This window comes from Hippopotamus amphibius, chromosome 1 (genome assembly GCF_030028045.1).
Source record: "Hippopotamus amphibius kiboko isolate mHipAmp2 chromosome 1, mHipAmp2.hap2, whole genome shotgun sequence".
Lineage (NCBI taxonomy): Eukaryota > Metazoa > Chordata > Mammalia > Artiodactyla > Hippopotamidae > Hippopotamus > Hippopotamus amphibius.
Window position 1 is genome coordinate 68,611,793 of NC_080186.1, and position 27,982 is coordinate 68,639,774.

The following is a 27,982-nucleotide window of genomic DNA, read 5'->3' on the forward strand; positions in this document are numbered from 1 at the left end:
AAAAAAAGGCTTTCCCATCTTGTTTTAATCACCTGACACAATATCTACCATTGTTATTTCAGAGGAATTTAACAAGAATCTATTAATTCAATAAATGTGAAATAGCTTTGAATACCTAAGTTCCTATTCTGATGTGATTAATAAGGATCATACCTGAAAAAGACCAGGTTTTGATTTGGATTTTAGGAGCTCCTGGTCCTTGTCCCCACCTCCTTCTGAGCCACTCCACAGTAAGCTATTCCATACACCATCTCGAAGGATGGATTTAAGTAAGTGATTCCTGCAAAGGACTTTGAGCAACTCACAGAAAGAGACATTTGAAGCACAAATTATTATTTTTATAGAACATATTACAAGAGTAGGGCAGCAGTTACTACAATTACTATTCAGTGAAGAATCTCCTTAAGTGCATATGGCAGACGTGCTTGGTGAACCAAAATATGTTCACGGGTCTTAAATGTTTAAACTAATAACACCTATCTAGTTACTGAAGATAATTTGATGGCTATAATATATAGAGATAGATAGGTTCATTATAACAAATGAATTCACTGCAGTATGCAGAAAAATTGAAGCTCCTACTATTATGCTGATGCAGCTGCCTAGAGCTAACCCCACCTCCCTCCAGACACATTCTCTGCTGGTTCTGATAGAATTTCAGACTCTTCCTTAAGTAAGTTTCCTCACCTGTAAAATGAGGGCGACAGAGGTAATCTGTGTGTGGGTCCTTCCGGCTCCACAAGTATGCAGTGGTTTCTGCGTGTTGTACAGAGTAACAATGGTATTATAACGGTATGCCATTGCAAGATACCACTCAGGCACAAGAGCTAATCAACGGACAAAAGATAGAAAAAGAGCACTTCCCGGCCCACAAGAAGGGTGACGCTGACTTTGGTTTAATGAATAATGCTAACACATCAAAGGAAGGAACAGGTCAACTGCCAGGGATGAGCATTAGAGACGCAGGACGTTCAGAGGGGCAAATGCACTTACTGAGCAGTGCCCAAAAGAATGAGATGCTGAAGCTGAGAAAACTAAGCCAATTCCATTACCAGAAAGGTAACCACTATTATGAGGTTTGAATATTTTGTCACTTTTCCAGAGCTTCAGTATTACATGTCTAAATGATCTCCTTTCTTTGTTGACTCCATGTTCCTCGAGCTCCCATCTGACTAATGATACAGTTTCCCAGTAACGTCAATAAGAGAATGGGGGTGGAGGACAGAAGAAGTGACAAGGGGGTAGGGCACAGAGAGCCCTTGACATACGAATTTAAATTTTTATGCCCCGATTGAAAGGATACTGTATGATAAGTTAATTCTGACTATAGATCAGTCATGATAATATCAGCATATAATATTTATCGAGCACTCACTATGCTCCAAGCACTACTGTAAGTGCTTTCCACAAATGGGCTTATTTAATCAACATAGCATCTTATAAGGAAGATCCCATGCTAATATGAAGAAATTGAAGCTGAGAGAGATTAAGTAACTTACCCAGGGTTATACAGTTAAAAGCGGCAAAGGACTTGATCCATAACCTCTATATTGTTCTCCTAATTTAGTTTTCTTGAGGCAGAGACTGAACTGAATGACTTGAAGATAACCATTTTCTATACTCATAAGACTGAAGATCAGATCTGGACCACAGTGGCTCAGCTAAGATACTGCTGCTGAGAACCCTTGCCTGAGGTATGCTCAGACAAGATCCTCACTGATATGGCCTTCAGATCACCACATAACCCTGGACCCAGTGAGCCTCAGATAAAAGAAAGTACTTCCTCATGAAGGACAAGACAGCCATCACTCCAAGAGATCGGGAAATACCACCTGTGAATATTACCTAAAGTTTTGAAAAGGAAAGTAGGAAATACTCAGGCACACCTTTCCAATCTCCAGGGACAGATGACATCCTGAAGGATGACAAACCATACTACCCCCTTCTCCAATCCACTCCAGGATGAAGGTCTAATTGCCCATTTTAAGTCCTACTACAAACATTTTCCACATTTGCCGATTTGTTTCTATTTCCCTTTTTTTTCAAGATTTAAATGAATTTTAATTTGAAAAAAATGAAGTTCATAAGAGGAAAAAGATTAACATTTATATATAAAACATTGAAGATGGCATTTTCAACCTAACATCATTATCTCTCATCCCAGATTTCCTCATCTCATGCCTAATGATGCAACAGTTTCTTAGCTACTTTCATTTCCAGCATTTACCACCTCTACCTTGTTCTACACAAAGCAGCCAGACCAGACTCTTGAATATTGTATTCATCTTACCCCAACTTAGTTGGCAAACTGATTACAAGTTGATTGATTAGATAACCCAAATATTAACATCAAAGAAGAGGCATCAAAGTTGACAAAGCAACACTCTCCTGTATTAGCCCTCTGTATATCCCTCTTTTAATACCATAAGTATTATAGTAAATATTCCCATATATTTACAAATACAGATTTCCATAAAAACTGAGTCCAATAATACACAGTTACAGCAGCATGGCATGGATGTGGCATGGTGGCTCTGGCGTTGGGCAGAGCTGCGTTAGAGTTCTGGCCCCACCAACCTGGGCAAATCTGATACATCTCAATAAGTCTCAGTTTCCCCAAGTATAAGATGGGGGTAATGAGGGTATATTCCTCACAGGATTGCTGAACTGATTAGGAGATAGCTTGCAAAGGGTGCTGGGCACATTCTTTGGCACATGACACGTGCTCAATAAGTGTTAGCTATCATCATATCATGATGATTATAGCATTGTGGCTTAGTGGTTAAGAGCTCAGACACTGGAGTCATAAACACATGGTTTGGGCAAATGAAAATTGTGAGTCAAGGTCTCTATAAATTTCACCCTGTCTTCTCTCCATGTGAAAAACATTTCCTCAGTAAAATTATTTAAACCGCTGGAAGTTCTCCATCCCAGACACTCTTGAAATGTGGTTCAGCAATTGTTAGAATAAAGATATAGGAAAGAAGAGGCAAATATTGCCCAGAACAGTAGTCAGTTTTCAGACCTCTTTGGTAAACAAATATTTGTTGAGTCTCTATTCTGCAACTGGCCCAGAGATGAATGCCATAGTCCTGCCCTCAGAGAACTCATGTCCTAATTCTAATTAGAGGACATTTTCTTGGGTCCCAGCGATATGGTTGCCCCTGTTGTGTAGCACCTGCTCCATGCCTGGCTCTGTGCTAAGCCCTCTGCACACAGTATTCCACTGGTCCTCTAGGCTATTTTTTGAGAACAACGATATTTCTCAATTAATGGGTTATGATAGGGCCAGGATCTGGCTGACTCTACCATCTACATGCTCACCACTGGGCTTGAATCTCCTGATTGTCCAAGCATTTCCAGTACTTGATTTTTATCACATAGCAGCTGAGATACACACAACAGTAGCTTTCAAATGGAAAATTCACCTAATTGGCCAAAATCTGGAATAGTGTGAATACCCATCAATAAAAGAATGATTAAATAAATTATGGTATAGCCAATCCAATAAAAGAGTAATTGAATAAATTACAGTATATCCAAACCATATCATGCAGCCATTAAAAGACAGGCAGACGTGTTAACCAAGATAGATGTTCATGGTATTTTATTAAGTTAAAAAAAAGAATCCCTTAAAAAATTGTTATGTGTAAAAATGAGCCCAAGGGGAATAAAACAGAGATGGACACGTTGAATTTAATGTCTGTACCTAATTTTCTTTAGACCTAATTTTCTTTGATTTATCTACAAACTAAAATACGCTTTAGGTAGACACTGTACCCCCATGAAACATACATGAAGAAATATAGAAAGTGGTTAAGTGCACAAGCTTTGCAATCAGACAGGTTCATGTGTCATCTCTGCGACTTGCTACCTGTGACCCTTTATCTCTAAACCTCAGCTGCCTCAACTAAAAATGATGCTAATAATATCTCACCTTACAGGGATGTTGTCCTGATTGAGTGAATAATGTAAAGAAATTGCTGAACACAGTACCTGGCAATAGCAAGTGCTCAGTAAGTGGTAGCTATTACTTAACTATCATTTAATTGTCTTTGAGATCAGCCTTTGCTAAAAACAAATCCTTCTGCAGATTGACATTTAAAAGGCCACCACCACAAAGAATATGCTCAGGCTTCCAGGAAGGTACTTGTGAAAGTGTGGGCCGATGAATAAATGACATTTGATTTTCTATTCCAACATCTTTCCATTTCAACATCTGATTAGGCAGCCACATGCTACTCTCTAGCTGCTCGGCTTCCCTCCCACATTTTCAAACCAGAACAATTTCAAATGTGAAGCATGGTCCCCAAAGCTTCCTGTTTGCCATGATCACAGATCACCCACAGGTCTTTGGGTTCTAAGGCCCTGAAGCAGGTAAAGTAATTAGCTCGATTAACACAGCCTACTTATTTCATGCTTCAGTTGCAAAAAGAAAGAAAAAAAGCAAAATGAGGGCAAGAGAATGAGAAAGGAGGACGGGTGAACCAGTCACAATTCACCTTCTGGAGTGCTACCGTAGGTTCTAGAACAACTGTATGAATGAAGGAGAAAATTTTAAATTTGGAAAGAGATTCCTAGATTTTTGGACAATCCCAGCTGTCATAAACCAGAGCAAATGAATACAAGCTTATAAACAGTGAAAATGCTACTGTCCAAGTTTAATTAAATTCAGCTTCAGTCAGCACTATTTATATCCTGATAGAGAGAGAGGTATTGTCGCCAATACCATGTAGGTTAGAGCACCCATTTCACTTACAATTTCCCCACAGCAATCTATGGAGTGCTGGCAACTTTAAAACTGTTTAAAAGGAGGCACTGTTATTAGGTTACGGACTTATCCAAGAGGGAAGGGCTGAAGCTTTTTTCTAATTTTAATTTGAGTACAGTTGATTTATAATGCTGGGTCAGTTTCAGGTATACAGCAAAGTAATCAGTTATACATATACATATATCCACTCTGTTTTAGATTCTTTTCCCATATAGGGTACTGAGCAGAGTTCCCTGTGCTATACAGTAGGTCCTTATTAGTTATCTATGTTATATACAGCAGTGTGTACATGTCTGTTCCAATCTCCCAATTTATCCCTCCCCCTTCCTTACTCACTGGTAACCCTAAGTTTGTTTTCTACGTCTGTAACTCTATTTCTGTTTTGTAGATAACTTTATTTGTACCCTTCTGTAAGATTCCACATATAAGCGATATCATGATATTTGCCTTTGTCTGACTTACTTCACTCAGTGTGACGATCTCTCGGTCCATCCATGTTGCTGCAGATGGCATTGTTTCATTCTTTTTATGGCTGAGTAATATTCCACTGTGTATATGTACCACATCTTCTTTATCCATTCATCTGCTGATGAACATTTAGGTTGCTTCCATGTCCTGGCTATTGTAAATCGTGCCACAATGGGGTTTAATTTTAATTACAGAAGAATGGTGGTGGTGGTATTAACAGCTAACATTTATTGAGCACTGACCAGGTTCCAGGCACTATGCTGAGTGTTCTACCCAACAGTTCATGTGATAGACACTATCATGTGAAATAGACTAGAAGAGGTTAAGTAACCACTCCCGGGCAGTGATGACCCACAATTTAGACCCAGACAGTCTCTCTTCTGAACTCAAGCTCTTACTGCTACGTCACCTTCCATTTAGGTCTCTAAAGTCCTTAGTCCCTCCAGGATCGAGCATTTGATTTCTTCTGCCATTACAAGCTGCTTCTAATTTTTTGTAAGCAAATGGTAAACTAGAGCATTTCATTCTAATGCTTCTCACCTACGTATTTAATTTTTTCATTCCCTAAAAAATATCATGGCTATTTGAGCTGAGTGTCATAATTCTGTATTCTTTCAGAGCATGCATTCACTTCTGTTTCCTTCAATGAGGTTTTGTTTATAGCATAAGGTAGGAGAACAGGATTGAAAAGGCAGGGAGACTATAAATCTTCTCATAGAAACAAGACACCCCCAATCACATTTGAAAGAGTTTAGAATTCTTTGATGCCCTCACTTCACTAGAAAAATTTGGAGGAAGTGAATTTTGAGGGTCACAACTATGTCCAAAACAACTTACCAGCTTTTCTAGGTCTGATGTGTAACCTGCTGATTTCTATTTGTTCAATCACATTATGCATCGTGCAGCATGTGGAGTCCAAACCCTTTATTTATTTGGGTGCACTGTGTTTTCTTACTGCTAGATCTTTATTTCCAGCTAGACTGCAAGCCTCTTGTGGGCTGAGCCACATCTTACAATGCCACACACACCCAGCTCTCCCAAAGAATCTTATATACAGCAAGCACTCAAAAGACTTTTAAGTCAGAGATCATTTATTTTTTAAGTAAACTCCAAATCTCTGAGAAGCCGACACTCTAGACTGCATTGCTTCCTCCAATATTGCTCCATCCCAGGGGAGCCTTCAAGTGAGAATAAAACTGACATCCTTCCCCAGCTACCTGAAGCCCTGATGGCTCTGGAATTATCATCTAGATATAAACCCATCTGTGCTAAAGGTGCCCGTTTCTTTAAAAAGCTAAGGAAGTAAGGACCTGTAGAAGCAATATTAGTTGAGAATATTTGGCCTTCCAATTTAAAGATTATGCAATTTTATAAGGAAGTACATGGCACTTTTTAAACTGAATTGTGTCATACACAGAAAGTGCTTTAAAATGTTTATTGAATGAATATCTTCTTCCAAAAAATTAAACTTAACACCTCACCCTACTTTACAATCGAATTTCACCATAAAAGTTGGAGATAGGCTTATGACAAAAACACTTTAAATTACATACAAATCATTTTTAATGAAGGACCAATTCTACTCTGAGAACATACTTGTTACACTAGACAATTTAAACATTACAAAGCCACGGCAATGTGCTTATTGCCTTTGGGTGGGAGACAAAAGCATAAAGGTCACAGCACTTTTCAGGTTCATGAGAGGTTCTTGATCACCAGTGTCTGGGTCAGAGAGAGGCTAAATGGGCAGGGCTGGCAGGCAAAGAGCTCCACATTCATCTGCTGCATAGAGCAAGATTCTATTTAATGAAAGGAAAAGCACCTAAAAGTGCAAAGATACTGACTGCAAAGACACAGAAAATAAAACAACACCATTAGGCTTCTATCACACTCTTTCTCCCCAGTATCATTCAGCAGAATTATCTGTCATTCTTTCTCAGCTGATTATCAACTGTGAATCTCGGCCCATTTCAGAAGCTACTGGTTTTCATTAGCGGACAGTGGACTTAGGGACGGAGCATAAGCAGAGACTCGAGTGGGACAATGACGAGCAAGTGGGGAAGATTTACTGGAACACACACTGCAGTACGAGGGGCTACTACTGCTGAGGAGCACAGCTGAAGACACTTGAAAATTCTTTGAGCTTCTACCCAGACCAGTGCTTTTCAACCCTGTCTATGGCTCAGAACTGCCCATGGGGTTTGTTGAAAATATAGATGCCTGAATTCCACCTAGATTTACTGAATCAGAATCTCCAGGAGTGGGGAGGGACCCAGGCAACTGTATATTTCACAAGTCCCTCCGAATTATTCTGATGCACACACAGCTGTCAGAACGACCATTATAAGCCACGTCAATATCACCGTGTGAATTCTTGGCAACACACGATGAATTTTTTTAAATTAAGAAATACGAAGACATTTTGACTGGTGATAATAAAATCATATTCATGTAGTATAGGGATTAAAATACTTCCCAACATCCAAAGACAATTAACTGTCACTTTTAAAAATTGGACGTTTAAACCATATGCTCTGAAATCTTCTTTATAAACTCAGCATTATAATGCAGTGCCTCCCTGTAATAGTTCTACACTTGCAGTAAGAAAATTTCCTCTCTCACTCATAATAACTAGCTGCTTTTGACAACTGTCAAATTTTCTCATTGCTGAGACTTGGAGATTCATCAAAACCAATTGCCAGCCAGACATCTGGTTTTGTAAGTTTCTTTAGAAGTATAATCAGTAGCCCTGGATATGGACAGGATATTCAAAGTATTGTGAATGCCTCAGATTACTCTGATTTTAACTTTTGTGGCTGAGGTATTTTTCCCATTCCTGTGAAATCACTATTCAGTGTGTCCTGTTTATAACTTACACAGCACTTGTTCAAGTCTCTTAGAGACTGAAAAAAAAAAAAATCCAAGTAATTCTGTTTTCAGAACTTTATGATGTACTCCAAAGCATTTCACTGGAGATATCTGCTGCTATCCTATGAAACCATAATAAATACCAGAAGGAGATATTTTTAAATCTTACTTAAGAGAACACACACCCAGTTCTAACCTACCCACACGTATCCTCCAAATTCTGTTTTTTTTAAATTGTCTTATATTTTATTTTTGGTTGATGCAATTTAAACTCATGGAAGCAGTAGGATGCCACTTATGATACCACTTTAACATACACCAATCCTGATGGAAAACAGCTTGTTCAGGAACCTTCTTTTCTTTCCATCGCTACTCTTTGCACCCATAATGGGGGTCTCTTGCTGCCTCTGAGTTTCAGTGTCTTTTTGTTATGATTAGGCAATATTCCAAATAGCTGGCCTTCTCTTACATGAAGATTGTCTTTAAAAATTACTACAATTTTAACAAGTGAATGGATTTGCAATCTATTCAACAATGGCTGTTCCAAAGAAATAGAATTGAAGAGAGGGAGGGAAGACTATTACCTTTTCCTTTTCTTTTTTAAATTACAAAGGTAATTTAACACTTGTTATAACAAGTCAAATGTACATGAAGTAGAAATATATTTTTAAACTATTTTAAAGTACCTTAATTTTTACCTTTAAAATTAGATAGTTTCAATTTTGCTAAGTTTTATACTATAAGTACCTATATTTTTTCACACTAGTTAAATAAGTTAGATTTGGGGCCATTTTATAGCTTTTCCTAATTATACCTTATGGGGGGGGGGGGGTAGGGGGGTATGTTCTACCATGGAGAATTTTTTTTGCTTCTTTAATTCTATTTTTACCCTGTATCGTTATACTTTGTTTTTTCCTTTTCCTTTATAGGGGTTCTCATAGAAATAAAGGTATTTGATTTCTATTTTATTTTCCTTATATCATTATTTTTCTGACATATACTGCCTTTTGCATTTTTTATTATTGTGGTAAGAACACTTAACATGACATCTACCCTCTTAACAATGTTCTAAGTATACAATACAGTGTTGTTAACTATAGGCACAATGTTGTACAGCAGTTCTCTTGAACTTGATCATTTTACATAACCGAAACATTATACCTGTTGAATAGCAACACTCCATTTCTCCCTCCCCGCCACTGCCTTTTGCTTTTGTCCTTGTTTGCTTTCTGCTCTTTCAGTTTCCAATTATTGTCCTGGCATAGATACCCTTTCCTGCCACACAAGAGAAAAAAAATCAAGCCCTTAGCATAGACACGCACACATCTTCCTGGTAAGAATGAGTCTTGCAACAGGGGCTGCAAACTCAAATTCATTCAGGAGGCAATAAAGCAGTGAGACAGGCAGCGTAAAAGACATCAAGGAGCAATGGGGACTGCAGCAAACTGCACTGGAAAGTCACTTCAATGAAGTTAAATTTAAATTTGTAACAACCAAACAGAATACATACAGGGGCTGAATTCAGCCTTACAGGGCCAGTTTGCAACCCCTGCAAGATTGCATTTCCAACCTTGTTTTACCTCTCTCCAGACAGAAGGTTCAACTGGCTCTTTCTTATTTGCACCAATTGGAAAAGTACTATAGAATAGATAACACAAAAGAGCAGATAATCCAAAATCTGCATACAGATGGCCCCCGTGTACACTGCTTTTCTTACAAATGTTATCATTTAACTATAATTTGTTCAAGCTAACCCTGAATTAAAAATAGTTTGTATTCCTCCTAAGTCCAAACAACTCAGAGGTATAAGGGAGGAGGAGGGTGATGAAACTGATACAGGTGATGAAACTGACAGAGGAATGTAGCCAACATCAGAGGACAAAAAGAGGTTAATGCAAAATTCAGTACAGCTTTAAAGCTAGAAATTCACAGCAGATCATGGCCATAACTAGATACCCAACGTGTGTGGGACAGCCATTGAATTTAGCCTTTGGAGATGGTTAAACCTGGTGAATAAAAGCCAACTATAGTCTCTCCCCTACCATTTTCTCATTGTCAAGAGAAAATGATTTTTCACAAAAAAACAGCCTTTGAAATTTTATCCAATGAAAATTCTGCCCACTGCTTACCAAAAATGGAAACAATACAAGAGGAGGATAATTGCCATTTTTTCCTATCACAAAGGGGAGACTTCTAACAAACTGAAGAAGGGAGAAAAATCAAAAACTCGGCATGAGACAGCTTTGCCATCCTGATGAAGGGTGAGTCACTAATGCCGCAGCAACTCCCTTAATTGTAGCTAAGCACACCAATATCCAGCTTAACACTCATTTCCTTCTTAGAGCATCAGAGATGCTTAGATCCATGCAGAGATCCATCTTATTCTCCTCTGGTCCACTTATGCCTAGAAAATAGTAACTGTCCTAAGAGCAAAGGAAAATCACATCCTACACGGTGTATATTTAGCACCTGGATAGCATTTTGTGGTTTCAAGGTTTTGTATGACCATTTGCATGATTCCTTCCTACAAAGGCAGGGAGATTTTCTCTGCAAAGACAGAAAAATACAGTCACTTGCCAAGGTCACAGAGAAAATTAACAGAATGAGAATCCAAACTTACAGCCTCTTCCAGACCATTACTTCATTCACAGAGGGCTTCTACCTCATTTACCAACTTAACTACTGATTGGTCACTGAGGGGCTTTGAGAATCCTTTGAAGGATCCCAAGATCTGTGCTGCACATACCATCTTTCCACCGAATCCCATTGAAAGATGCGAGTCAGTGCACAGGGAACTGATTGGACCCCAAGAATCTGGGCCATCTGCTAGAATACTACTGGAAACTAAAAAAGTCAGAATGCTTTGCAAAGAGGGGGCCTCCTGTGCTAACACAGTAAATGATGCCTAGTATCCTGCCTTACCGTGTTTTCAACCAAGCTTACTGGTATATGTCACCATGGTGACCAGGGTTAACGTAACTGCATCCATAATTTTCCATGGAGGGTATGCTCCAATTAAGCCCATCTTTAAAAAGAAACAGTAAAATAATTCTGTAATTTGATCAAATCTGAGATACATTCTAGCAGGGTCATGAATATACTAGGAAGTTTGGTGCTTCACAAATATTTTCAAGACCTGGGGTGCTGACATAATCAATCTCTTTCTGTCATGCTCTCAAAAAAGCTTTGATTCTGCATCAGTTCAGGTTCATGTGAAGCTTTAATAGTGAAAGGCTTCACATTTTAAATGAGCTCCTCCATCTTCATCCAAGCCCAGAGATATCAATGACAGTATTTTCTGTCCAAGACTTCGGGGAACTCAGTAAACACTCATCTCTACTTCTTTTTCAGAATGGGAATTTGTTGCCAATTTACCAATAGATGGACAATGCAGAAGAAAGTTTAAATTGGAAAGAATTCTAAACATAGGAACCCATGGCTCCTGAGAATTTGTAAAACAAAATTACACTTTTCTCTATATTCTATTTTGTTCAAATTTCCAGCCTTAGGGTCCGTGCACGTGTCCATGTGTCTATATGTGTGTGTCTGTGTATGTTTTGTTTCATATGAAAATGCTGACTGATAATACCCTGTACAGTAAGACAGAGCCCTTCCAAAACCATAAAATAAGCAGCACAATACAGAAGTGGTAAAATTCTATTTTATATCCTCACTTTCTCTATTTCCCCCGCCCGCCCACTAGCATTCTACCATCAAAAAGAGAATCTGATCGATCGGTGCATGACAGTAGACAGTGATTTAATTTCTGACACAGGGCAATAAGGTAGACTTCATCAGCAATCTTTGATCTGTGAGAGATTGCCTTATGATCTCCCACTCTACAAACCTCATTTAAGTTGAATGCTATCACAGAGCAGCTTACCAATTAAATCACGATGTCTTAATATTACAGAAAAGAGATTCTTAAATGCAATAACAGCATTTCTCAGCTGTGTTTACAGCCTTGGACATTGCTATTTAAATACCCCCAAGGAGATAAATTCTAGGAAGAATTTCACTTTGCACAATTTCAGTTCACCGGCTTTAACTGCACATCTCTCTCAGCACCAGTAGCATTCAGGAATCCAAGCCTGGTCCCCAGTTCAAATATTTATGAAAAGAGATTGTGCTTAAGGAAACTGGGTCAGATGTCTTAGAAATATCATCTATACATTTTCCAGACTAGTTAAATAATACATACATACCTCTTCAAACATACATATGAAATAGTTCCCACCTGACAACCACGTACAAGGACGTGACACACATATTATCCTAGTTATTCCTACTAAACCTTCGAGGAAGGTGCTTGATTCATATCACAGTGGTAGACATCAAGGTGCAGAGAAGTTAGGCAGATGACCTCAAATGAGACCTATACAGCTGGATTCAAATCCCAGTGTCCACATAACTACTATACTACAATGCTACCCATCCCAGAAGCCATCTCTATGGGACTGTGTGTTGCAGTTACAGAAGCTGCTGAACCAAGTACAAGACCAGATGAGCCACCCCAGGCTTGGCCCCCGACCCTCCATGGCCAATTTGGCATCACTAAACTTCTCCCATTGGTTTTCCTGGGTTTTGTTACACTCACATAAATAACTCTTCCTACCATACAAAAAAACCAAAATAAAACCAATTAACACATGAAAACCATACTGTGGACTAATTTGAAATTTGTACATGTTTGCTTTTAGGTGGGTGAGGAGAGTAGTTTTAATCATATTTGAGTTGGTAAATTCATTCATGAGGACCTTTATCTAACATCTTTTCTGAGCGAGGCACTATACTAGGTGCTCAGGCAAGATAGTCTGCTTTTCTAGGAATTGACAGGTCTATAAGTGGAGTTAGGGGACAGAAAGATTGAAAGAGAAAGGAGAGCAAGGGATTGAAGAATGCACTGGTTGCAGTCAGAGTGAGGGACTGGAACAAGAGAGAAACTTGTGACCAATCACAGAATTATGGTAAGAACTCTAACAGAAGACAATGCAAGAGGCCATGGGTCTCAAGGAAGGCTTTCCAGGGTTCATTTTGGGGGTCTGGGAACTTAAAGGTGAGTAAGAGTTCATGGAGCAGAGAAGCAAGAGAAAGGCCACTCCAGGCAGAGGGAAGAAAATGCACAAAGGAGTGGATGTACAACAGACCACAGTGTGATTGGAGAACACAGAGGAATTTAGGGCTATGTGAGATCAGGCTCGAAAGGGAGGTTAAGGCAAGAATTAACAGGTCTACATAAGCTATACAACAAAGAGTTGAGACTTTATTCCCCAGGCTGTGGGAGTCACTGAAGATGTGAACAAAGGACTGGCAGGATAGGGTTCAGGGTTCTGAAAAATAATTTTGGTAGAAGTGTGGACAAATGATTAGGGGAGAAATTGGGTAAACAGTAGCTTTATATAGTAATATCCAGGAAAGAGATAATCAAAACCTGAACTAGGACAGTGGGGAAAGGGAGAAATAGACTAGAACTGGTGATGCTGGGGTGAAAATAGGAGAATTTGATATTTAGGGTAGGTGGTTTTGCCATGATCAAAGGAGTAGAATAGATTGGTGAGCGTAGAAAAGGTGAGAAAGAAGGGAGAAAAGAAGTTCAATTTTAGGTGTTTGAAACTTGCACTGCCAAGATTTCTAGATAAAGATCTGTGATAGACAAATGGAAATTCAGGGTGGAGCCCAGAAGAAAGGTCAAGGCTGTAAACACAGATTTGGAATTTCATCAAATTTGGCAAGTAGTAGGTTATTGGTGACTTTCATTGTTCTCAAAGAGAAAAATTTATGTAGAGTGGTTGACTGAAGCCAGAATTCACAAAATTGAGGAGAGAATGCAAAGCATCTTACATTATTAGTGAATTACTTCTAACCATTTCATGTGTGTATTTTCTACTCCTTCCAATGAGTACAAGCTCCTTAGGGCCGGCATCATGACACACCTCCCCTGTATGACTCACAGCCATGTTGCAGGCACTAGTAAACATCTGCTGAATTAAAGAAGAACGGTAGAGAGAGAGTAGTTAGATAAGAAGACTTTTTTCCAGACAGCCCTTAGAAGTGTACTTGGAAGCTCCTGAGATTGCAGACAACAGCTCTTTCTCTTTCACCTCTGCAAATGAGATTCAGGTTTCCTCCTGGCTGAAGGCCTCTGCTTATTTTCCATGGATTAACGCTTCCAAGTGAGCAAGAATTGACTTGCCAAATAGTCTAATTCACTTGGCTGGTGTGTCTCACTTAAAAAGCCATTAACAAGCCACACTAGAGAGGTGAGGAATGCCCAATTAAGGCAATTGCTGCAGTGTCCAAATGCCTAGCAGCTGTGCCCTCCTCACACCGCCGACCTGCTATGAAAATAAGATTTTCAACAATTCTTTGATAACACAGCCAAAACTTTGTCTGGGAGCCATTGAAGCCTGACAAGGGCAGGTTAGAAATTAATGACCATCCTCTTCTTTATGGCTCTGTTTTTAAAGTCCTGAAAAAAACTTTTGTGAATTAGGCCATGATTCCTTAGATGTGACACTCAAAGCACAAGCGACAACAAAAAGATTAAGTGCACTTCATCAAAATTAAAATTTTGTACTTCAAAGAAGACCATCGAGAAAGTGAAAAGACAATCCATAGAATGGGAGAAAATACTTGCAAATCATATATCTGACAAGGGACTTATATGCAGAATAACTCAATGATAAAAAGACAACTCAATGATAAAAAGACAACTCAATTTTTTAAAATGGGCAAAAGCATTCAAAAGGCCTTTACCCAAAGAAGACACACAGATGGCTAAAAAACATATCACAATGTACTCAACATTACTAATCACTAGAGAAATGCAATTAAAAACCGCAAGATACTACTTCATACTCCCTAAGGTGGCTAAAATCGGAAAGACAGACAATAACAAGTGTTGGCAAGGATGTAAAGAAACTGTATCCATCATACATTTCTGGTAGGATTGTAGATGATGCAGCCACTTTCAAAAATCGTTTGGTGGTTAAACGTATGGTTACTGTATGATCAGCACTCCCACTTGTAGGTATATATCCAAGAGAAGTAAAAACATGTTCATACAAAAACCTACACATAAATGTTCATAGCAACATTATTCATAATAGCCCAAAAGTGAATACAACTAATGAATGGATAAACAAAGAGTAGTAAATTCACAGAATTGCAATATACTTGACAATAAAAAGAATGAAGTATTGACACAAGTTACAATATGAATGAACTTCAAAAATATTATACTGAGTGAAAGAAGCCAGTCACAAAAGGCCACATATTGCTATGATTCCATTTATAGAAAATGTCTAGAGTAGGTAAGTCAGTAGAAGTAAAAGTAGACTAGTAGTTTCCAGGGAGTACTTTAATTAATACTACTAATAAGTACTTGCTTTGTGGGGGTCAAAAAAATGGAGAAATTAGGTAGTGGAGATGGCTGCACAAGTCTTTGAGTATACCAAAAAGCAGTGAATTGTATACTTTAAAAGGATAAATTTTATGGTAAGTGAATTGTATCTCAATAAAGCTAGTTTTAAAAGGAAGAAAGAAAACTTATGAATACATACATCCCTCAAGGCCACCTCCTCAATTTAGAACATAAACAGTTTCTGTCCAGGAAGTGAGACAAGAACACTGGCCTCAAGAGTATCTTGAGAGCTGTGTTAACACAAAATACATCAGTGCTTTGAGAAGAAGTTTATTAGGGTCTGATTTTAGTGACTTCTGGTTTCTATGTGGCCACAAATGTGACAGTTTCTCAGTCTTTCTAATGTGTCATCCTCTTTCCATCTTTGTGAAGAAAGCGGGGGAGGGGGGAAGGAGGGAACAGAAGGGAAAGAAAAAAAGAGAGGAGAGGTACAAAACAGGGAGGAGGGGAGAGGAGAGGACAAGAGAAGAGAGGAAACAAGAGAGGTTCCAAGACAGCAGAATGGGAAAGCACAGGTTTCATGTAGACAGTCCAAATCATGGATCTTCAACCAAAAACTAGGAAAAATAAAACATTTCTGGGCTTAGGATAATATCCATTTAGTTTCGCCCCCTCCTTTTAAAAATTGAGGCAGTGATTTGATTAAAGAAAAACACTACCTAAGCAAAGGGCTTTAAATAGGGATTGCTAGACTTGAAACCCATTTCCCTAATTCCAAGGAAGCTAATTGCTCTGTTTCCTTTGATTAGATCCAGAGAGGCTAGCTGTTGAAAGTGCATTCTTAGGGAGATGGTGACATTTAAAAAGCTGTAAAGGAGAACAAAAACAGTCTCAGCTTTGATACTGCAAATACATCTTAGAAGTGTTTTTAAAAGAGGAAACAAAAGAATGTTTTCCTTAATGAGAAAATTCAAAGCCAGTCACTGATGAGCATGGAAGCTGCTTTTGGATGAAAGGAAAAGGTGGGAGACTAACAGCTACCATTTGCTGAGCAACTTTTGCACACCAGGGACTGTACATATAAGATCTTTAATCCCAGTAACAGCCCAGCAAGATAAGAACCATCATCTCCATTTAAAGAAAACTGGCTTCCCAATTCCCTCTACCCAGGTCCCATATTCAGAGGTATTAGAGGATATCTAAGTATACTAAATGTATATCTGATATATTTTAATGTTTAGAGCAGCACTGTCCAATAATGTGAGCCACATACATAATCTTAAATTTTCTAGTAACCACACTAAAAAAAGGGAATTCATGTCAATAATGCATTTTACTTAACCCAATATATGTAAAATATTATCACTTCAGAGTATAATCAACAACTACAGTTTCTGAGACAATTGACCTTCGTTTTTCAAAATTTTTGTACCAAGCCTGTGTAATCCAGTGTATGTTTTACACTTATAAAGTATCTCAACTCAGACTAGCCACATTTCAAGTATTCAATACCAACACATGGCTAGTAGCTACCATTTTGGACAATAAAGCTCTATAAGGTTCTACAAATTTAAAATTATGACATGCATATACCTAATTAATATTCACAACAACTCTGTGATATATTTTGCAGGTAAGTAATCTGAGACCCAAAAAGTTAAATGGTCTAACAAAGTCACATAGAATATCATCACTTTTTTTTCAACAAGAAGGAGAAAGGTTTAATAAGTAAATAAAAAGATCACATAGCTGTTAGGTGCAAACCAAGTCTCCAACTCAGTTCTACTGTTAGGGTCAGTGCTCTTTCAAAAGTGCTTTACAGTTTGGCATTTTCCAAGGTCACTATGGCCATCTCGCCTCAGTTGTCTAGAAGGGAGAGAACAGCACAGAGGAGACTTGTAGGAAGTTAATGGCCAAGCCTGGAAGCAGCATATATCACTTGCACTCACATTCCACTGGTGAACATTTTGTCAGGTAGCCAACACCTAACTATAAAGGAGGCTGGGAAATGGAGAGAAGATGGTCAAACTAAAGAAGAATAGGAGAATGGTTTGGGTGATAAGCGGAAGTTACTGCTCAACATGGCCAACTAGATATAATTCTGCAAGGAACTGAGAAAGAACACTAGCAAAGATTAAAGTGACTTAGAAATTATATATAGACTTGAAAGAGGAGGAAAGGCTGGCATTTTTAAGTACCTTTCATGTAAAACACCATGCTAAGTATTTAATGTAAGGTTCTCTCAATTAATATGCACAAAAATTCAATGAGGTGGGTATCATTTTCTCAATTTCCCAAAGAAAAAACTGTAATTAGTCAAGGTTAAATAAGTTGCCCATGGATAAACAGATAATTGTTGGAAAGAATGCTCTTACAATCTCAAGTATTTTTCCAATATACCACACAACTATTAAAGAACTAACAGAGAAAAAAAAACATAGTTACCATCTATAGATTGCCTGGACTACAAGGCACTGTGTGATGTATTATATAATGTATATGTTATTTAATCTTCCCAGAAAATCTAAAGACACAAATTTATTTCCCAATTTACATTTAAGGAAACGGAGACCCAGAGAGGATAAGTAACTTTCCCAAGGTCACGCAGCTAAGCTAGTAATAGTTCACAGACTTGAACGAACCTGTGACTTCAAAGTGTATATACTTTTTTCCCAGAATTAATTTATCAATGGCCACCTTAATAGGGAAAAACATAAATGAGACAGAGGATAAAAACTTGTGCCTCAGAGGTAGAAACAAAGAGTAGGAAGATTAAAAAAAAAAAAAGGAGGAGAACCCAGAAGAAAAAGAGTAAGATGCTGATAGAAGAAACTTCTATTAGCAGAGGGCCTTCTTCACATCTCATCTCAGCCCTGCATCAGATTTCATAATAAAATTGTTTCTTTCTAGGAGAATTCAAGGCTCCTACTTCCACATTCTCCCCTCCTCCTCCATGGAAGAAGATTAGGGTTACTGACAGGTCAAGTTCAAGGATGCTGATTTGGACTATATATTTGGAAACTGGGGAGTTAGAAAGAAGAGCATCATTGAGGCAAAATGCCCTTTCTTCTATGTGTTCTCTCCATGTGGCCAGGATGATAATAAGGCTGGACCATTTCCTTCAGATTCTGCCTTCTTACTGAGCCAAACTGAGAACCCCAGGAAACAGCTGGTGGGGCATGACAGCTCTGCCAACACTGTTGAGGCTGAGCCTCCTTGCTCCTGTGCTTGCTTCCTGCTTACTGGACCTTAATAGTTTCTTAAACAGTAAAAATCCAAAATATTGGAGCAGGCGGAGTAAAAAGATAAGGCTGGTTATCTATATTGCCCCAGACTAAGAAAGACGTTAAGTGTTTTGATAAAAAGTCTGGACCAAAAAAATCCCTAGACATATCAGTACGTGTTCAACCCAGCACTTGTGCACATGGCAAACATTCTCACACACCTATTTCAACTCTTCCACCAGAAAAAATCCTATCCATCCTTTACAGTTAAAATCCAGTGTCATCACTTTTATGAAAGCCTCTCCCATGTCCTCTGCATAGCTGGTTTCTTCCCCCTCTGAGCTCTCCAGAGATCTTTGTTTATTGTCTACAGAGGCCATGGCATTACATTACAATTAGCCATGGCTGCATCACCCAAATCCTTGGCTAAATTGTTGACCTCCTGGATACAGAATGTTTCTGCACATCTAATTTCCAGCACCCAGCCTGGCAGGAGACAGATCTTCAACAAACTTCTGTGGATGAACTAAGAAAGGAGCACTTCAAAATGCTCCAAGATGGCCTATTCGTCTTTGGTGTTTCAAGAGGCTCAGCTTCTCCTGGCTGAAGGTTGGCTCATGCTGTGGGCATCCCCTAGAGCATTTTTCATTTGCCATAATGGCCTCTTCTTATCATGCATTTTATTGATCTGTCTGTGCACTGAAATTTATTATTTATTAGATTTCGGTAATAGCTTTGCTCCAAAGAGCACAGTGTGATATGTAGAAAACTCCAAGGCAACAGCAAGGAAGACCAGAACAACAATAGCACAGTGTGGGAAATGCAGAAAAAGAGCAGAAGCCGAGGGCTAAGAAGGAACGGCAAGGGAAAGCCATTCCCCTCACAAGAATGGCAGCCAGCTCCTAGGCGTCCCATACCAGTCCTGGTCTTAGCCCAGACCCCATCCTTCTCCATGTCTGTTTGAGAATCTGGAAGGAAAACTAGTATGGGAAAGCACTTTGAAAAGTTAAAAGCATCCTACAAATGCAAAGTAATATTATGCCATTATCATTAATCAACATCAACATAATTCATCCAAGAGCAGGAAATGTTTCCTATTGAGAGCACTGAGGAGGAAAGTCTGGAGTATCTATCTTCTCCAACTAGACCATACACTCTTCTAAAGCAAGGACCATGCCATGTTCATTTCTGCACGTGACACCGAACCCAGCACTGCCACATGCAGAAAGGTATTCATTTTGTCAGGAGTCCTGGTGGGTACCTGGGTGTCAAATGCCCTCTAAATAACTTCATTTCATTCTAGTCTGAATTTCCATGTGAGATGGCCCTAAGAGAAGAAAACTAATTTTCTCCATTTGCACTGATTACCTGATAAGTTCTAAGCCTATACAACCATGTAACTTCTACCATATTTCTGGGAAATCAGGCAAGGGTTGATGTAAGTAAGTGATTCTCAGACCCTTCAGCTTTGTTGACTGGCCCCTTCAATGAGCCTAAAGGTGCATTTGAAAAGGGTGCCCACCTCCTCTTACTTATTCAAAATAAGTATAAAAATGCCTGAAGGGATACACTGGCTCCAAGTGCCCTCCTACACCCTTCCCCCAGATACCAGCACTTTGACTCTTCCTCACCGTGTTCCAGCCCCACTGCACTCAGCTCAGCTCATTTCAGGCCAAGGGCCCATCCCCTTCAGCACACTCAGGAATCCAACATAAGCTCTCCGAAGGCAGGAGAAAGGTTTTGTTAGTGTAGTGATTCCTAGCATGGTATCAGGGACTCTCTTCACCGAAGGTTAACTGAATCAGGAAACCATCACTATTTTGAAGCAATTATTGGCAAGATCAAAATGAGACTATTCAATATCTGTCTAATTAACGGTTTTTATGAGATGGCTGACCTTTCTACCTAGAAAATTATGGCAGAACCTGGATCAAGCAAACTCAAAACATTACATGGAAAACTGCATTTACACACAAAGCAAGTAAGACGTTTTAAATTTTTAAAATATCCTATTATTCAAAGTGTTACACAATCAGGTTGAGATTACAATCTTGTTTACAATCATAAACAAGTTGGGAGGCTTGACAGACCTCAAAGTCATTTCAGCTCTCTAAGCTTCAGGTTCTCCGTTCATAACCTGGGGATGCTGGAGATAAAGAAGGTACTCTGAAGGTTTCTATGAGGATTAGAAGGAAGTGTAACAATACAGCCCCTGGCACATAGGAGGGCCTCAAATAGTAATAGTAATTATTTCTATTGTAATTCTTTCACCTGTCTACTTACCAGTAACAGTTAGAGCAAATCCTCACTTCATATGCTCCTCACTTAATCCACACGATACCCTACAAGGTGGTATCACAGGTTAAATTGTGTCCCTCCCCAAATTCATATGCTGAAATTCTAAACCACAATAACTAAAAATGTGGCTTTATTTGGAAATAGGGTCACTGCAGATGTATCAGTTAAGATGAGGTTATACTGGAGTATACGATGGGTGTCTTTATAAAAAGGGGAAATTTAGATACAGACATGCATATAGAGATAAAACTGTGACGATAAGGAAGAGATCAGGAATGACAAAGATTGCCACCAAGTCACCAAAAGACCTCTGAAGAAACCACCCTACCAACACCTTGATCTAAGATTTCTAGCCTCCAGAACTGTGACACAATAAATTCCTGTTGTTTAATTTGTGGTATTTGGTTATAGCAGCCCTTGAAAACTAATATAGGTGCCTGTTCTTATGATCCCCATTTTAAAGATGGGGGAACTGAGGCACAGGAGTTTATTATTATATCAAGTGAGAGACACCTATTTACTTATTGTTCTAAGAAAATAACCCTGGCTTTCACAGACATCCCCGGTAGGTAAGGTACTTACTCACATGTGTGAGTATGGGCACTAAAATGGTGGGGTGGGGGTAACCATTTTTCTCTTTTGAACCATGGCTCTGAACAGTTTTTGCTTTTCTCATGAGAGCCAGAGACCATCAGCTGAGGGACTGACTCTTGGCGCCCCTACAGAGAGTGCCCACGTCAGGCCCTGATACCGCAGGCTTACACACTGGAACCTCTGTGGAGAAGCTAAAGCCCACCCTTCCTGGGTCTGAGCAGAGGTGGATTGTATTTGATGGGGAAATGGTAGGCTGCTAGCATCGGATTATCTAAGTAGGGCCCCCTGGGTGCTCGAGTGAAGGAAGCGTTTAAATGTAAATTTGACTGATTTGCTATTATTGCTTATATTTCTCATCTTCCATGGGCCCTCTGGGAAGAAGAGAAAGAAATCCACTCGTTCCTGATAAATTGATCCTAGAAACCCTGGTTAAAAAGCTGAGACTGTCTATTCAATTCTTCCAAAGCAACAACCTTTCAAAGAGACTACAAAGTGTTTCTCATGGCTGCCTGTGTTAACGATGAAATGTGTTTGAAGACTGAATGTTCTTGGAATTGCTACACAGAGAAACTCAGGTGTAGAACCTAGTTTATTAAACAGTAGCAGGAGATTCTAGTCAAGAGGGTCAGATGAAGGTGTGCAGCGTACAAGGCTTCAGTCAGAGACAGGCATCTCTGCCTTTCTGCTATGATTTGCGTGGGTCTGCAAAGCACACGGTTTCAAATTGCTTCCCACTGGCCTGGAAGAGACTGAAATCCCACTGGGAAAGAGGCGGTAACTCTGGGTAATTCCTAAGCACGATATTAAAATGCAAATACCCATTCCTCCAACCCAGCAGCCAAAATTTCTCCTGGAGCATTTCCTGGCTCACAGTGAAGCCAAGGAGGTAGGAGCTCAGATCCTAGAGGAGGAAACAGCAGTTTAGCAGGTCCCAGGCCAGCACAGAGGGACCTGGGAGGAAGGGAAGCAGAAAAGGACCTGGAGAAAGGTGGAAGGCTGGAGAGCTCTTTCCCCACCTTCATAGCAAGCCACCCGGAGACAGCGTGGTGTGGTGAACAACAGCACATGCTCTGGCGCCACAGGTGTGGGTCTCAGTCAGAGCTCTCCCACCTCATCATTTTGTGTTCTTGGGCAAATTACGCAACCTCCCTCTCAACCTGCATTTTCACATCTATTTAATAAGAAAAACATCAATAATAGCAACAATAATGGCAGTACTTCTAATATTTTTAAAAAATTACCACTCCCCCAAGGAGCCTCTTTAAACATGTTATTTAATTGCCATCCACTAAATTTTAATAACACAGATATACTCCACATCTGTTTATATACTGTGTGTATATAGGTGCTTTACACATAAACAAAGTAAGATTATTTGTTCCCGAGAATCACTTTTGCCCTTGGTTGAGATCTTGACCTACTGTGGGTAGCTGTGTCCTCCAAAAATGCATATATTGAGTCTACTCTGATGGTATCTGGAGGTGGGGCCTTTGGGAGATAATTAGGGCATGAGACTAGAAACCTAATGATGGGATTCGTGTCCGTATAAGAAGAAGAGAGCTAGTCCTTTCCCTCTGTACTCTCCACCATGTGAGGCTACAAGGAAGAAGGTGCTCACCAGACACTGGATTTCAGCCTCTGAAATCAAGATCCAATAAATAATATTTATTGTTTAAAACCACCCAGTCTAAGGTAATTTGTTATAACAGCCCAAGCAGACTAAGACTAGCCCCTATTGATAATCATGCCATGCAGGGCTGTTGTTAAAAGAGTAAACAATACACTGTAGATGAAATTCTTAGCATAATGCTAGCACCTACCCATCAGGCATGGGCACTCCCATTTACAGCAGATAAATGCTCTGGACGGCTGCTCATCCACACCACTGCCTAACCTGTGGCAGATGAGACTACAGGTCACAATTCTTCACTCTCCTGCAGAGGCATTCTACACCCACACCTTGCCTTGGCCTCATGGTTGGTGGATGCCCCTCCCTACTCCTCACTTCTGAGTTTGCTTAAGAGCTTGCTTTGGCCAATGGATGTTAGATTACTCTCAACTAAAACGTTTAAGTCTTTTTTATAATGTTGCTGCTAATCCACATCTCATGCATCCTATACCTTTGCAGTTGATTTGTTTGGAATTGAAAGCAGGTCTTTATTTATAACTCTCTTAATTTTAATCATATTAGAGAACACCAAATCTAACTAGACAGGACCCTTCCAGTGCTAACACTGTATGAATTGGTAGTTCCAATATTTATATTATTATTACTGGAAAGGAATTTGGGAGAAAATGAAGGAACCAGGAGCGATGGGTGTAGTATAGCAGCAACAAACACGAACTGAGCACTTACTATAAAATAAGCACTATTCCAGTCCATTTAGAGACTTTATTTTTTGATCCTATAAAAATCCTATGAGGCAGGCACTCCTCAAGTGCCCATGTCTCAGAGCCTTGGTGAGGTTAAGTACAGTGTCCAAAATCATACAGTTCCTGAGTGGTGAAACCAGGAACTGCACTGGCTCCAAAGCCCAGGCTCACAAGTTCCTGTGGCACAGAGGCTTTCCCCAATTTCAGGCTGATAGACAGCTTATCTGGGTCTATCTCTATCTGGCTAGTACCTATAAACCACTGAGGCCTTGCATTAATACTCAGGTCAAGAGTTCATCATTGTTTAACCATAGATCTTACCTATTGCTTCTTCCAAGATACAGTTTACCCGAAGGAAGAGGGACAATAGTCACCCAGCACCGGGAAGCAGGGACTTGTTGGTGAGGAGAGAAGGAACTGGGGAGTAATTTATTCACTGTTCAACTCAGCCCTACTATCCTCGGAAAGAGGAATCTGAACAGGACACATAGAGGGCCTTAGAGAAAGGAGCTCCTCTGGTCGGATGACACGTACAAAGGACACTTCTTGGGCAGGGTCAATTGGAAAAAGGACTCTTTCTCCCAAATGGCCAGGCACAGGCTTGGTCCCAAACGAGTACAATGTAGGCTGGGATTCAGAGTCCATTCACGTCCCTTCAGGCAAGTGGCTTTGTTCAGACCCAACTTGCCCAGCTGCACCCAGTGGCCATGGAGTGGGGTAAATGGACCTCCCCGTAGATCACCCAGTACCACTCCCACTCCCACTAGAGTTAAACCCTACTGACGACACAGAAATAAGCTCAGAGGCTACCTGTTATGGTCTGGATGTTTGTGTCCCTCCAAAATTCATATGTGGAAATCCTAATGCCCAATGTGATGGCATTAGAAGGTGAAGACTTTGAGAGGTAATTAGGTCATGAGAGCAGAGCCCTCATGAATGGGATTATTGCCTCTATAAAAGAGGATCCACAGAGAAACCTTGCCCCTTCCACTATGTGAGGACACAGAAAGAAAGCACCAGCTATAAACCAGGAAGATGGCCTCACCAGAATGTGACCATACCTTGATCTTGGACTTCTCAGCATCCAGAATTGTGAGAAATAAAATTGTGTTATTCATAAGCCACCCAGTCCATGTTATTTTGTTATAGCAGCCCCAGTGGACTAAGGTACAACCATATGATGGGTAAATATTGTCAACTTTGGGAAAGCACACTTCTTTGAACTATATTAGTCATACATACTGATAGATAGTTTCAGTGTTGCTGGTTACTGGTGCATCTCTCTATCCGGTGTAGACCACTATAGATAAAACAATTCTGAGTATGCATCTTTGTAAAGCACTACACGGTATTGTGCTAAAGAGCTGGATTCTGGTACCAGACTTCCCAAGATCAAAGTCTGGTCTTGTTATGTACAAACCACATGACCTTGAATAAATTAGTTTTCCCTTTATAAAATGGGAATGATCATAGTACCTAACTCTGTTATCAAAATTCAATTAGTTGTGTCAGCTATCTATCATTACATAACACCTGCCCCCAATTATTAATGGCTTAAAACAACAACCATTTAAAAAACAGAATTATCATATGGTCTAGCAATACCACACTTCCAGATATAGCCAAAAGAATTGAAAGTAGGATCTCGAAAAGATATTTGTACACCCATGTTCACATCAGCATTATTCACAATAGTGAAAAGATGGAAGCAACCCACATGTCTGACATGAATGGACAAACAAAAAATGGGTGTGTGTGTGTGTGTGTGTGTATGTACACAGCAGAATGTTCTTTGGCTTTAAAAAGGAAAGAAATTATGATACATGCTACAATATGGATGAAACCTGAGGGACATTATTATAAGCAAAATAAGCCAGTCATAACAAGACAAACATTGCATGATTTCACTTACATGAGATATCTAGAGTAGTCATATTTACAGAAACAGAAAGAAGAACGGCAATTGTCAGGGACAGGTCAGAAGGGGAAATGGGGAATTGTTGTTTAATGTGTACAGAGTTTCAGTTTTTCAAAATGAAAAAATCCTGGAGATTGGTTGTATGAATATACTGACCACTACTGTACACTTAAAAATGGTTAAGATGGTAAATTAATCTGAGCTGTATTTTACCACAATTAAAAATAATAAAATTATAAAAATTTAAAAACAGCCATCTTCTTGGCTCACAATTCTGTGGGACCTCAGTTTGGGCTGCACCTTGCCTGCAGTCCTTTGGTGGCTCAGCTGGACCCAGTTTGTTCAAGGTGGCCTTTGTAACTGTTAATTTTATTTGTCAGCTTGACAGGGCCACCGCATAAACAGATATTTGGTAAACATGATTCTGGGTATACTTGTGAGGGCTTTTCTAGCTGAGATTAACACTTGAATAAGTAGACTAAGAAAAGCAAGTTGCCCTCCTCAACGTGGGTGGGCCTCACTTAAACCATTGAAGACCTAAATAGAACAAAAAGGCTAGGTAAGAGAGAATTTGCTCTCTCCATTTGACTGTGTTTGAGCTGGGACATCAGTCTTCTCCTGCCTTTGAAATCAGACTCAGACTGGAACTACACCATCAGCTCCCCTGGGCCTCCAGTTTGCTAAATGCAAATCCTGGGAATTCTTAGCCTCCACAACTGCATAAGACAATTCCTTATAGTAAATATCTTTCTAAATCTAGATCTAGATATATCCTATTGGTTCTGTTTCTCTGAAGAACCTAGACTACGATAGCCTCGCTCAAATAACAAGCAGTTAGTGCTAGCTCTTGACTGGACCTCACAAACTATGTGGTCTTTCATCCTAGCCCTGCGTTCCCAGGGTGAGAGAGGAAGCAGTGGGGCCTCTCAAGACCCTGGCTTGCAAGTTGCAAAAAGTCACTTCCACCATAGTCATTCGGCCAAAGAAAGTCACAAAGTTATCCTAGATTCAAAGAGCGGAAATATAGACTCCCCTCATGGAGTGAGAAGGGGCAGACATCAAATTTAGATTGCAAATGTGGAAATGCATAAGCAGTGAAGGAATTATTATAAGGATCTTCACAAAGAAACTACCACTTAGGGTGATAGGAGTAAAGTGCTAAGGACAGTGACTAGCATATAGTAAGTATTCAATACAGGGCTGTTACGTTTTGTTACTGTGTTTGTTGTTACAATTCTTCAAATTCCAGAAATGTAATTGACAAACCAGAGTTGATTCTGATATCTTTCCAATGTATTTCTCCTGATCACATAGAGAAGGAAAAGTCATCAGTACTAATGGGCATCTATACCTGTCTTTATATATCTCAATATATAACATATATAAGTTATATCTTATATATAGAGATACATAAGACTTTCTATATCTAAAGCCTGTTTTAAGAAGGCAAACCCAAAACTAAAACATGAAATTTAATAATGCTAATCTCGGTTTTCCTGTAAACTGATATAATTAGTAGGTTTACCTAACCATAATTGAAAAAATTAAATTATTTTGAAAAAATACTTAGACTCTAGTATATTTCCATAGGATCCTACAAGCTCAACTAATAAAATAAAAGATAATGTGAAAATAACGTACATCTCTCACCATGAACGATGTTTAAGTATTTTTGTAGCCTTCTTTTCTTTTATTAAAGCTCCATAATTGCAATTTTTAAATATAATAATGGAATGAACACAGATAATGAACTCAATGCAGAAAGAACCAAATATAATAACAAAATAAGGTGTTAAATGGTTTCAAACTGTTCTTAGACCATTGTTCCAACTCTTCTCTTAACACTCATATGTTCTCCAGATTTGAGGAGAGGTCACTGCTGAAATATTGAATTTTCATTCAAAAAAGAAAAAGGAATAACTTGGCTTTTGTTTTTCAGTTCTGTTGTACTGGGTCCTATTATCAGTACAAATATGAGGAAGTTGGAGCTTCTAAGCCAGCTCATCTATAAGCAAGTATTAGCCCTTTGGTGACCCGCTAAACTCAGATCTCCTACTTCCAAATCTTTTGAGGATAATATTTGAAAAGGCTTTCCTTTATACTTT

General features: G+C 39.3%; 1 protein-coding gene across 7 annotated transcripts in view; it reads right to left on the reverse strand.

Moving 5' to 3' along the window:
* Positions 1 to 27,982, reverse strand: part of ST6GALNAC3 (ST6 N-acetylgalactosaminide alpha-2,6-sialyltransferase 3) — a 636,206-nt gene that overhangs the window by 466,157 nt on the left and 142,067 nt on the right. The gene's annotated exons all lie outside the window — the stretch shown is intronic.